The sequence below is a fragment of the Cetorhinus maximus genome, chromosome 17 (assembly GCF_964194155.1).
Source record: "Cetorhinus maximus chromosome 17, sCetMax3.hap1.1, whole genome shotgun sequence".
NCBI lineage: Eukaryota > Metazoa > Chordata > Chondrichthyes > Lamniformes > Cetorhinidae > Cetorhinus > Cetorhinus maximus.
In genome coordinates this window covers 76346559-76359180 of record NC_135895.1, presented here as the reverse complement: position 1 = coordinate 76359180, position 12622 = coordinate 76346559, and the positions used below count along the sequence as shown (strand labels likewise).

Here is a 12622-nt window from a genome sequence, read left to right as displayed (position 1 = left end):
CGTGATTGCCTGACCGGGATTTCACACTGGCGGGCCAATTAAAGCCCTCCCAGCGTGAACCGCGTGCTACAGCGCTCAGCGCTGCCTGTGTCGGGGGTGGGAGGGAGGGGGGCAAGGGGAGAGCTTTGTGCATGAGTGCGAGTGTGCACAGGAAAAGCTCCCTGAGGGACGGAGCTGCCTGTGGGAGATGAAGATCTTAAAAATTAAAAATAAAGAATTTTCAAATGTTAAAAAACACCTCCCCTCATGTGACTCTGTCATGTGAGCAGGGAAATGGTATTAACCAAAAGCTAAAATTTGTATTTAATTTTTGATCGCTGTTGGAAACCTCATCCCACCGTAAGGTTGGATGGGCAGCAAATAATTAAATTCACTTATTACTTTACTGGCCTGAATCGGCCTGTTAATTGTCGGTGGGCGTGCTGCCCACTCCCACCTGTGCCCACCGGCCGAAATATCGCGCGAGTCCAGCATCTTGGCATCTAGAAAGAATTGGGGTTAACAGGAACCAGAGACGGGGAGAAATGTGTTTTTTCCACTTGACAAGCTGTAACCAGTGGAGTGCCACAGGGATCAGTGCTGGGGCTCAGCTATTTACAAACTATATCAATGTCTTAGATGAAGGGAGTGAATGGAAGGTAGCTAAATGTGTCGATCTCATCAAGCTGGGTAGGAACGTAATTTGTTAAGAGGAGGTAGGGAGTCTGCAAAGGGATATGGACAGGTTAAGTGAGAGGACAACAATTTGGCAGGTGGAGCGTAATGTGTGAAAATGTGAACTTGGCAGGAAGAATAGAAAAGCAGGATATTATTTAAATGGAGAGGGATATTGCAGAACTCTGAGATCCAGAGGGATCTGGGTGTCCTGGTGCATGAATCACAAAAAGTTGGTTTGCAGATGCAGCAAGTGATTGGGAAGGCACATGGAATGTTGGAGTTTGTTGCTAGGGGAATGGAATATAAACATAAGGAAGTTATACAGCAGCTGTACAGAGACGTGAGTGAGACCACATCGGGAGCAGTGTGTACAGTTTTGGTCTCCTTATTTGATAAAGGATATAATTGCGTTCGAAGCAGTTTAGAGAAGGTTCATTCGACTCACTCCTGGGATGAGGGGCGTATTTCATGAAGGAAGGTTGGACAGGTTGGGCCTCCAGTCAGTGCAATTGAGAAGAATGAGAGGGGATCTTATTAAAACATATAAAATCCTGAAGGGATTTGATAGAATGGATTCCAGGAGGTTGACCCCTGTTCTCAGGAGAGAGAAGAATGAGTAGGTAGAGGGACAAAGAAAGAGAGACAGAAAGTGGGGGCGAAAGAGTGAGAGGGAGGGAGAGGGAAAGGAAGAGAAGGGGAGAGAGAGAGAGAGAGCAAACAAGGAGAGTGAGACTAGAAGAACAAGACCAGGAGACAGGCAGAGGGAGAGGGGGGGGAGAGCCAGAGAGTGACGGACAGAGAGAGGGAGAAAGAGACAGAGAATGACAGGCAGACACTGGAAGAGGGAGAGAGAGACAGAGAGTGATGGACAGATACTGAGAGAGGGAGAGAGAGAAAGAGAGTGACGGACAGAGGGAGGGAGAGAGAGTGATGGACAGGCACAGAGAGAGACAGAGAGTGACAGACAGACACAGAGAGAGACAGAGAGCGATGGACAGATATTGAGAGAGAGGGAGAGAGAGAGAGTGACGGACAGACACTGAGAGAGACAGAGAGTGACGGACAGGCACTGAGAGAGAGAGAGAGAGAAACAGACAGAGAGTGATGGACAGAGGGAGGGAGAGAGAGACAGAGAGTGACAGACAGGCACTGAGAGAGAGAGAGAGAGACAGGGAGTGATGGACAGATACTGAGAGAGGCAGAAGGAGGGAGTTGAAGAGGAAGTGAAAGGTGCTGACGTGGTTTTCTAAGGGTGATACCATTTACATACCGAGGAACAGCCAGTGAGACTCTGACAGGCTGCAGCTTTATAAAGCTGAGCCCAGTGAAGGGAGAGTTTATCAGTGACCAGGCACAGGGACAGGAGCAGACACCATGATTTCAGCCATCCAGCTCATCTGGCCTCTGGCATTCTGCATCGCAGGTACAAATCTCTCTCCTTCCACCGTGAATATTTTCCTGCTCTCCATTTCCATCCAATTCGACTGACTTGTGATTGAAGGGAAAATGCTGAAAGCAGAGGAACGGTCACTGTCTCTAACAATATCTCATTTTACAGGCTCTTTGTGTGACAATTCTTACTTCACTCTGTTTCTCTATTACCCCTCAGGTATCAGTGGGGACACCACCATGACCCAGTCTCCCCCGATGCTGTCAGTGAGCCTGGGCCAGACCGCCACCATCACCTGTACGGCCAGTCAGTCTGTTAGCAGCTATGTTGCTTGGTACCAGCAGCGAGAAGGACAGAAACCCACTCTCCTGATCTATGGTGCAACAACTCGATTCACAGGAACATCGGAGCGATTCACCGGCAGTGGATCTGGCACTCAATTCACCCTGACAATCAGCAATGTACAGAATGAGGATGTCGCTGATTATTACTGTCAGAGCTATAGCAGCTATGCATACACTGTGATACAGAGCCTTACAAAAACCTCAATACACACAGCACCACCTCCTGTACTGACACATCCCACAGTTATATAGCATATATAGTAATGGACACACAGTCCCTCCTCCGGTACTGACACATCCCACAGTTATATAGAATATATAATAATGGACACACAGTCCCACCTCCTGTACTGACACATCCCACAGTTATATAGAACATATAATAATGGACACACAGTCCCACCTCCTGTACTGACACATCCCACAGTTATATAGAAAATATATTAATGGACACACAGTCCCACCTCCTGTACTGTCAAATCCCACAGTTATAAAGAATATTTAATAATGGGCACACAGTCCCACCTCCTGTACTGACATATCCCACAGTTATATAGAATATTTAATAATGGACACACAGTCCCACCTCCTGTCCTGACAAATCGCACAGTTATATAGAATATATAATAATGGACACACAGTCCCACCTCCTGTACTGACACATCCCATAGTTACATACAATATATAATAATGGACACACAGTCCCACCTCCTGTACTGACACATCCCACAGTTATATAGAATATATAATAATGGACACACAGACCCAGCTCCTGTACTGACACATCCCACAGTTATATATAATATATAATAATGGACACACAGTCCCACCTCCTGTACTGACACATCCCACAGTTATATAGAATATATAATAATAGACACACAGTCCATCCTCCTGTACGGACAAATCCCACAGTTATATAGAATATATAATAATGGACACACAGTCGCACCTCAAATACTGACACATCCCACAGTTATATAGAATATATAATAATGGACACACAGTCCCACCTCCTGTACTAACACATCGCACATTGATATAGAATATATAATAATGGACATTCAGTCCCAGCTCCTGTACTGACACATCCCACAGTTATATAGAATATATAATAATGGACATTCAGTCCCACCTCCTGTACTGACACAACCCACAGTTATATATAATATAAATTAATGGAAACAAAGTCCCACCTCCTGTACTGACACATCCCACAGTTATATAGAATATATAATAATGGACACACAGTCCCACCTCCTGTACTGACACATCCCACAGTTATATAGAATATATAATAATAGACACACAGTCCCACCTCCTGTACTGACACATCCCACAGTTATATACAATATATAATAATGGACACAAAGTCCAACCTCCTGTACTGACACATCCCACAGTTATATAGAATATATAATAATGGACACACAGTCCCACCTCCTGGACTAACACATCCCACAGTTATATAGAATATATAATAATGGACACACAGTCCCACCTCCTGTACTGACACATCCCACAGTTATATAGAATATATAATAATGGGCCCACAGTCCCACCTCCTGTACTGACACATCCCACAGTTATATATAATATATAATAATGGACACACAGTCGCACCTCCTGTATGAGTGAGAGACAGAGGGTGATAGTGAATTAAAGGTGAGTGTGAGTGAGACAGGGAGAGGGTGAGAGTGAGTTAAAGGTGAGTGTGAGTGAGAGACAGGGAGAGGGTGAGAGTGAGTTAAAGGTGAGTGTGAGTGAGACAGGGAGAGGGTGAGAGTGAGTTAAAGGTGAGTGTGAGTGAGAGACAGGGAGAGGGTGAGAGTGAGTTAAAGGTGAGTGTGAGTGAGAGACAGAGAGAGGGTGAGAGTGAGTTAAAGGTGAGTGTGAGTGAGAGACAGAGAGAGGGTGAGAGTGAGTTAAAGGTGAGTGTGAGTGAGAGACAGAGAGAGGGTGAGAGTGAGTTAATGGTGAGTGTGAGTGAGAGACAGAGAGAGGGTGAGAGTGAGTTAAAGGTGAGTGTGAGTGAGAGACAGGGAGAGGGTGAGAGTGAGTTAAAGGTGAGTGTGAGTGAGAGACCGGGAGAGGATGAGAGTGAGTTAAAGGTGAGTGTGAGTGAGAGACCGGGAGAGGATGAGAGTGAGTTAAAGGTGAGTGTGAGTGAGAGACAGGGAGAGGGTGAGAGTGAGTTAAAGGTGAGTGTGAGTGAGAGACCGGGAGAGGGTGAGAGTGAGTTAAAGGTGAGTGTGAGTGAGAGACAGGGAGAGGGTGAGAGTGAGTTAAAGGTGAGTGTGAGTGAGAGACCGGGAGAGGATGAGAGTGAGTTAAAGGTGAGTGTGAGTGAGAGACAGGGAGTGGGTGAGAGTGAGTTAAAGGTGAGTGTGAGTGAGAGACAGGGAGAGGGTGAGAGTGAGTTAAAGGTGAGTGTGAGTGAGAGACAGGGAGAGGGTGAGAGTGACTGAGTGAAGCAGAGAGCAGAGGTTTTTGTACAGCCCCTGCACTGGAAGCTCTCAGTGTGGGTTACGTTCGCTAAAGGAACCAAGCTCAGACTGAGTAAGTAAACCCCAATCCTCCCTTATTAACCCTTTCAATACTGAAACTTTCTCAAACACTAATGCTGAATAGTTGAAGGTGTTAGTGAGGAGCTGCACTGAATGAAATGGTTCAGTGAACAACACTGTGTATAACAGGGTGCCCAGCTGTATTTCTTTCATTACATTCCCCCCTTTAAGCAGCAAGATATAAATAACCAACTTTTACCCACCGTCTCGAGGAGATCTGGACGTTTGCAGACTGTGCTGACATTGCTGCACCATGGAGTGAAATCACTCACTAGACTCCTGTCAGTCTCAGTGTGACAGACACGGGCAGAGTTTGATATGAGCTCTGGCTCCCTCTCACAGTCTCTGATATAACTGATCACAGCACCAGCACAGTGAGACACCGAGGTCCCACCTCCCCCAGCTTGAACTCTGCTCTCTCCACTCCCTGGTTATCTCTTGGCAAAGTTCTGATGACAAACAGGTAGAGCAGGGCCCACAATCCAGTGGCTTCAGTGTTCCAGGGTTTCGGGGAGACTCTCCGTTTCCCCCGAATGTTTAAATGTCACCCTCTAGACTCCAGGCCTCCCGGAATCTGCTCTCCATCTCTCTCCTGAAGACACTGTCTCTGACTGGGGAACAGCTCCACCCTCCCCAAGTGGGCTCATTCCTCCAAGTGTGAGCCGGGAGGGTGAACATGGTGGGCTATTGGACCGTGAGGTGTTGGCCTTGCCTCAGTGGTTAGCACCAGCCCCTCAGAGTCACAATGTTGTGGGTTCAAATCCCACTCCAGAGACTTGAGCACATAATCCCGGCTGAGACTCCAGTGCAGTATTGAGGGAGGGCTGCACTGTCAGAGGAGCCGTCTTTCAGATGATACAAACTGAGGTCTGCCCTCTCAGGGGGATCTCAAATATCCCACGGGCGCTTTGAGAAGAAGAGCAGGGGTGATCCCCCTGGTTTCCTGGACAATATTTATCCCTCAATCTACATCACTACACATCTGATTATCTGGTCATTGTCAACCTGATATCTGGGATCTTGCTGTGCACAGTTGGTTGTGGAACACTCTGGGACATCCTGAGGTGGTGATAGGCGCCATTGAAATGCAAGCCTTTCTTTGAAGTTGGAGATTCCTGATGGTGACCCTGTGAGTTGCCATAGACCTCACACTGACCCTGTCTGACCCCCGGACTTTGAGATTAATTGAAGCCTCACCCTTGACGTCACCCCAGTGTTGGCTGGCAAGGTTTCAAATGAAATCTCGAACCATCTACACCCAAAGCTGTTTTCTCAATACTTAAGAGTAAGAGAATAACTAAGGGACGGGTTGGGCCCATAAAAGACCAAAAAGGTAACCTATGTGAGGAGGGGGAGAATGTGGGTATGGTTCTGAATGAATACTTTGCGTCTGTCTTCACAAAAGAAAGGGAACAATGTAGACATTGTCACTATGGAGGAGGAGTGTGAAATATTGGATGTGATAAACATAGGGAGAGAGGAAGTATGAGGGGGATTAGCATCCTTGAGAATGGATTAACCACCAGGGCCGGGTGAAATGTGCCCGAGGCTGTTAACAGAAACCAGGGAGGATATTGTGGAGGGTCTGACCCTCATTTTCCAATCCTCACTGGATACAGGTGAGGGGCCGGAGGATTGGAGGTCTGATAATGTTGTACCTTTGTTTAAAAATGGAGCGAGGGATAGACTGAATAATTACAGGCCAGTCATTGTGTCCTCGTTGGTGGTCAAATAATTGGAATCAATTCTGAAGGACAGGATAAACTGTCGTTAAGAAAGGCACAGATTAATCTAGGACAGTCAGCATGGATTTGATAAGGGCCGGTCATGTCTGACTAATTTGTTCATCTTTTTTGAGGAAGTAACAAGGAGGATTGATGAGGGTAGTGTAGTTGATGTTATCTACATGGATTTTAGCAAGGTTTTTGAGCAGGTTCCACATGGCAGACTTGTTAAAAAAATAAAAGCCAATGGGGTCTATGGGAATGGGGCCCATTAGATACAAAATTAGCTCAGGGGCCGGGAACAAAGGGTAATTATTGATGGTGTTTTAGTGACTGGAAGGCTGTTTCCAGTGTGGGTCTGCAGGCCTCAGGCCTCGGTACCCTACTTTTTGTGTATATATTAATGATTTGGACATAAATGTAGGAGTTAATCAAGGAGTTTACAGGCGACACAAAAATTGGCTGCATGGTAGATAACAAGGAGGATTGTTGTAGGCTGCAGGAAGATATCAATGGACTGGTCAGGTGGAAAGAAAAGTGGCAAATGGAATTCTCCCCAGAGAAGTGTGAGGTAATGCATTTGGGGAGGTCAAACAAAGCAAAGGATTACACAATAAATGGGAAGATACTGAGAGGTGCAGAGGAAGTGAGGGACCTTGGGGTGAATGTCCAGACTCCTGAAGGTAGCAGAACAGGTCAATAAGGTGGTTAAGAAGGAACATGGAATCCTTTCAATCATTAGCCGAGATATAGAGCAAGGAGGTTATGCTGGATCTGTCTAAATTATAAGTTAGGAACAACTTGAGTACAGTGCGCAGTTCTGGTCACCTCATTACAGGAAGAATGTGATTGCATTAGAGAGGGTACAGAGGAGATTTAACCAGGATGGAGCCAGGACAGGAAAATTGCAGCTATGAGGAGAGATTGGATTGGCTGGGGTTGTTCTCCTTGGAACAGAGGAGGCTGAGGGGAGATTTGATTGAGATGTACAAAATTATGAGGGGCTCGGATAGATTGGATGGGACGGACCTATTTACTTTAGCAGAGAGGTCAGTGACTAGGGGGCATAGATTTAAAGTGATTGGGAGAAAGATTAGATGGGAGATGAGGCTCTGGAACTCACTACCTGAAAGGGTCACAGAGGCAGAAAAGCTCAACCCATTTAAAAGGTGTCTGGATATGAACCTCAAGAGCCTGAACCTGGAGGACTACGGACCAAATGCTGGAAAGTGGGATTCGGCCGGACGGCTCGTGTTTCAGTGGGCACAGACATGATGGGCCGAGTGGCCTATTTCTGTGCCAGAAACTTTCTATGATTTTATTCTATGACACCCAATCTGAATCCTTTCTGAAGTGGGTTGATCCAAGTGTGCTCCAACATTCTGGGATAAAGTTCTCTCGATGTGTGTGTGATCTGAGGATTGTTAATGCTGAACCTGTTTCCCCCAGACAGACTGATCAATAGTGAGAGCTTCCTGACAGCTTAACAGGGTCTTAGAGGGACACTGAGTCTTTAAACACTCTTACTATTAACCATTTCAGTGCTGAATTTGTGGAAACCCTCTTTACAAATGTCTAAGTAACAGTCCAATATGATTTAACCAGTTTAACATCAAACCTTTACTTCCTGCCACTCAACTAATTTGAAACACAACTTGCCCCTTTCCCTGGGATTCCATGAATTTTTAATTTTCTGAACAGTCTGTCATGTGGAACCTTGTCAGAAGTCTTGCTAAAATCCGCATAGACCACGTCAAACTCGCTCCCCTCATCAACCCTCCTTGTTACCCCCTCAAAAAATTCAAGCAAGTTAGTCGGACACGGCTTTCCCTTAACAAGTCCATGTTGACTGTCCTTGGTCGTATCTTTCTCAAAGATGATTAAAATGTCCCTCAGAATATTTTCCAACAATTAATATTTCCTCTCTCACTATGGCCGGAATTTTCCTGCCCCATTGGTGTCAGGTGTCATGGTGAGCAGTGGGAATAATATGGTGAGACAACCAAAAATCTGAAACTGATGGCTCTCCTGCGGCCAGAGCGGGGGTAGAGGACATCAGGATGGGCCTCCACAGTGTCCAGAAGGCATCCCAGTAATGTGTCACTGAATCGGGGGCTGCACTCTGCTTGGCTTTTGGGGCCATGTCTTCACCGGAGCAGCCCCGGGCTGCAAGCATTGAGAAGTGTTCACATGGCTGCAGTTTAAATATGGTGTCCAGCTTCTTCAGCGTTGTTGGAGCTGCACTCATCCAGGCAAGTGGAGAGTACTCCAATACATTCCTAACTTGTGCTTTGTAGATGGTGGACAGGCTTTGGAGAGTCAGGAGGTGAGTGACTCGTCACACGATTCCTAGCCTCTGACTTGCTCTTGTAGCCACAGTATTTATATGACTAGTCCACTTCAGTTTCTGCTCAATGCTAACCCCCAGGAAGTTAATAGTGGGGGATTCAGTGATGGTAATGCCATTGAACATCAAGGGGCGATGGTTGGATTCTCTCTTGTTGGAGATGGTCATTTCCTGGCACTTGTGTGGCATGTATGTTACTTGCCACTTGTCAGCCCAAGCCTGGATATTGTTCAGGTCTTGCTGCATTTGGACAGGGACTGCTTCAGTATCTGAGGAGTCATGAATGATGCTGGACATTGTGCAATCATCAGTGAACAGACCGACTTCTGACCTTATGATGGAAGGAAGGTCATTGATGAAATAGCTGAAGATGGTTGGGCCGAGGACGCTACCCTGAGGAACTCATGCAGTGATGTCCTGGAGCTGAGATGACTGACCTCCAACAACCACAACCATCTTCTTTTGCGCTAGGTATGACTCCAACCCACAGAGAGTTTTCCCCCTGATTCCCTTTGACTCCAGTTTTGCTCGGGCTCCTTGATGCCACACTCAGTCAAATACGGCCTTGATATCAATGACAGTCGGTCTCTCCTCACCTCGGGAGTTCAGCTCCACTGTCCATGCCTGAACTAAGGCTGTAATGAGGTCAGGAGCTGAGTGGCCCTGGCAGAACCCAAACTGGGCATCAGTGAGCAGGTTATTGCTGAGCAAGTGCCAGTTGATAGCACAGCTGATGACCCCTTCCATCACTTTACTGATGTTGGAGAGTAGACTGATGGGGCGGTAATTGGCCAGGTTGGATTTGTCCTGCTTTTTGTGTACATGACATACCTGGGCAATTTTCCAGGTGTTGCTGTGTGCCACACAGCAATGTGGTTGGCTCTTAACTGCCCTCTGAAGTGGCCCAGCCCCCACTCAGTTGTTAGAAACTGCGACAAAGTCACTAAAAAGGAATGAAACCGGACCGACCATCCGGCATCGACCTAGGCACCGGAAACAATAACGGCAATCTCAGCCCTGTTGACCCTGCAAAGTCCCCCTTACTAACATCTGGGGGCTAGTGTCAAAATTGGGAGAACTGTCTCACAGACTAGTCAAGCAACAGCCTGACAGAGTCATCCTCACAGAACCATACTTTACAGATAATGACCCAGACTCCACCATCACCATCCCCGGGTATGTCCTGTCCCACCGGCAGGACAGACCCAGCAGAGGTGGCAACACAGTGGTATACAGGCAGTGGGGAGTTGCTGTGGGAGTCCTCAAAATCAACTCCGGACCCCATGAAGTCTCATGGCATCAGGTCAATCATGGGGAAGGAAACCTCTGTCCGATTACCACGTACCACCCTCCCTCAGTTGATGAATCAGTGCTCCTTCATATTGAACACCACTCGGAGGAAAGACTGAGAGTGACAAGGGCACAGGGGATGTAAAACAATCTTTCTCCCATACGCCAGTGCCCTTTGTGCAAATCTGGGGGAATTCCGCACTATTTATATCCCATCCAATATTTCACAATTCTCCTCCATGAAAACCTCCCACTGCTCTGACACTGATTTACCTTCAAGTTGCTGTTTCCTGTCCATTTCGGCAAATCACAGCTTAGTTAAATTGGCCTTTCCCTAATTCACAACTTTTACACTTGGTCTAGCTTTATCCCCTTCCATAACTGCTCAAAACCTAACTGAATTATGATCACTATTACCCAGATACTCTCCCACTGATACACCTTCCACCTGCCCAGATTCATTCCCTGAAATTGTCTAAAACTGCCCCTTCTCTTGTTGGGTTTGTTACGTTCTGGCTAAAAGAATTCACGTGGATGGATTATAAGAATTTTACATCATCTATAGATTTACACAGATCTGATCCCAGTTAATATTCGGGAAGTTGAAATTCATTATAATGACAGTGATTAAACTTCCTTCTCTTCTCTTTCAGGCAGTAAGAAGTCACAACCCACACTGACCCTGCTGCCCCCCTCCCCGGAGGAGGTCAAGACCAAGGGCACTGCCACCCTGGTGTGCCTTGCCAATCACTTCTATCCCGATGAGGTGAAGGTGGAGTGGAAGAAGGACGGTGCAGCCATTTCGGATGGGGTTCAGACCAGCAACTACCTGCGAGCTTCGGACAGCACCTACAGCGTCAGCAGCCTGCTGACCCTCTCTGGCTCCGGCTGGGAGTCCAACGCCCGCTTCTCCTGTGTCATCACCCACGAGAGCCTCTCCTCTCCCCTCAGCAAGAGCATCAGGAGATCAGAATGTGCGTAGAGTGTTAGAGACAGTCCACAGAGGAGACACAACTTTAAATAGAACAGGGGTGAGCTGGGAGGGCAAAGGTCATTGTCAGCACCGAATTACAACTCTCTTCCTTCTCGGGACCAGCTCTGAGACACTTCTGAGGGTCAGGGGTTAAGGCACGTTATTGGGGCAGTGTAAAGGGAGCTTTACTCCGTATCTAACCCATGCTGTACCTGTCCTGGGAGTGTTTGATGGGGACTGTGTAGAGGGAGCTTTACTCTGTATCTAACCCCGTGCTGTACCTGCCCTGGGAGTGTTTGATGGGGATTGTGTAGAGGAAGCTTCACTCTGTATCTAACCCCGTGCTGTACCTGCCCTGGGAGTGTTTGATGGGAACTGTGTAGAGGGAGCTTTACTCTGTATCTAACCCCGTGCTGTACCTGCCCTGGGAGTGTTTGCTGGGACAGTTTAATCTCGTGATGCTAAGTAAAACCTCTCTAAGATGCTGAAGACTGTCAGCTGTACAAAAATAATGTGACCCTCCGAAGTGTCTGCATCAGTAAACCAGACCCCTTCCTGCTCACTCTGAAGTTACAATTTAAGGTTCAGTCACTGTTTAAAGGGACAGGATTCTCATGTTCTTGAGAAAATCTCCACAAGTGTTTTAATAAACCTCCATTCTCCCTGTGAATTTCTCCATCTTCCTCTGGCTGGGCTGTTTATTCAAGTCTTTTTTCTGTAAATGTCAATGTGTAAAAGGTAGTAAACATTAAGAATATTCAGTCTCTGTCTGGTGAGTGCTTTGGAAATGTCCCACCTCCCCATCAGCTGATTGGCTGCATTTCAGCAAGTGATTGTCCTGATTGGCTGGTTGGCCTGTCAATCAATAACACCTACAGACGATTTAGTTCAAAGACAATTATCAATCATTTAAAATGATCAGTTTTATCTCGAATCTCTTGAATTTACAAGATTAAAAACAGAAAAGAAACTGGAAGTTGCTGGGATTAAATCATCACAACCACAATTCCCCAAACCATATTCACGACCTCCCCCGTGACCTTCCCATCTCACGTGGTCTCGCTATTCCCATAGTTTCAATCACAGATAAGACCATCTCTGATCACTTCCTTGTATCACTCCCCACCCACATCCCCCTTCCACAGCACAACCCTACCCCCTTCTGTATCCATCCCTAGAAAAACCTATTCCCCAATTCACTTACAACTGCACTTTCAAAATCCCAACGATCTCGCCTCTGGCCCTGCGATCACCACATTTCTGCAGCTACTGATTTACTCAACCTCACCCTCACCTCCACCTTTCATATCCTAGTCCCCAATAAAACCAT

General features: G+C 46.7%; 1 pseudogene across 1 annotated transcript; it reads left to right on the top strand.

The window, feature by feature from the left end:
- The first annotated feature begins 1956 nt into the window (after window positions 1–1956).
- On the top strand, window positions 1957–12053 carry LOC144692690 (Ig kappa chain V region Mem5 pseudogene; annotated as a pseudogene). Its single transcript, XR_013579367.1, has 3 exons — window positions 1957–2080; window positions 2267–2568; window positions 10960–12053. The product of XR_013579367.1 is annotated as an Ig kappa chain V region Mem5 pseudogene (transcript).
- The last annotated feature ends 569 nt before the right edge of the window (window positions 12054–12622 follow it).